A 1,173-nucleotide genomic window follows, 5' to 3' on the forward strand; every position below is an offset into this window, starting at 1 on the left:
TTACAGGTTAAGATCAACCTCACTCAAAGGTAATGACACAGCTCAGTGGTTACACTGCTTGCTACAAAACTCAGTTTAGGTTCCCAGCGTTCATACACAAGGTGGCCTCAGGGAGAAAGGAAGATGGGGACAGACAGGCCCTGGGACTTGCTAGCCTGCTAGTCCAGCCAAACAGCGAGCCCTAGGTTCAGTGAGAGCCATCTCAAACACTACAGTGGAGAGTGATGGGAAATAACACCGCTATCAAACTGTGGTCTCCACATGCTCATGCATGGGCCAGAAGGGCTCCATACACATGTGTACACATACATACATGCAACACATACAAGGAGAAGGGAAGGAGGAGGAAGAGGAGGAGGAGGAAGAAGAGGAAGGAGAGGAGGAGGAAGAAGAGGAAGAAGAGGAGGAGGAGCAAGAGGGGGAGGAGGGAGAGGAGGATGAGGGGGAAAGGGGGAGGAGGAAGGGGGAAGAAGGAGGAGGAAGAGGAGGAAGAGAAGGGAGAAGAGGATGAGGACGAGGACAAGAAGGAGGAGAAAACCTTAGTCAATACCAGCTCCCAGGAGTGGCTAACTATAATTCCAGCAATGGTAACTATCCAAAGAAGCTGGAGGCAGAAGCACAATGATAAATAGGTATTTTCCAGAGCTTCAGAAAACCAAACTCTTAATGTCACCTCATCATTTTGGCATAGTTCCTAATGACATGTTTTCAGGATTTCACAATGTATTTTCTGTTGTTTTCTTTTACAATGATTCTGCTTCTATTTCATTGGTGCTAAATCTACCCCTACTTGACCTCCATTGTCCTAATGTACTACGTTTGTGAAACTTATCATTGTGATCTGTCTTGCTTTTTGTCTGCGTGCTTCATTTTGTATTATTTTTCTCTCTGAAGTGCTTTGGATCTGAAATGTTTACCAGTGATCATTTGTCAAAGACTAGGTCCCCAGAGCAGCAACACTCCGAGATGGCATTTTCATATGTGACAACATCCTGAGGCTCTCTCCTCCTCAACAGATTGATTCAATCGATAGCTTCACGATTTGACGGGCCATTGGCAGGGAGGTGATAGACACAGGAGATGCAGCCTACTTGGAAGGTTAAAGGGCACAACTTTTAAAACAGCATATGAGTGTTGTACTGGCTGGTTCTGTGTGTCAACCTGACACAAGCT

This window comes from Mus pahari, chromosome 8 (assembly GCF_900095145.1).
Source record: "Mus pahari chromosome 8, PAHARI_EIJ_v1.1, whole genome shotgun sequence".
Taxonomy (NCBI): Eukaryota; Metazoa; Chordata; class Mammalia; order Rodentia; family Muridae; genus Mus; species Mus pahari.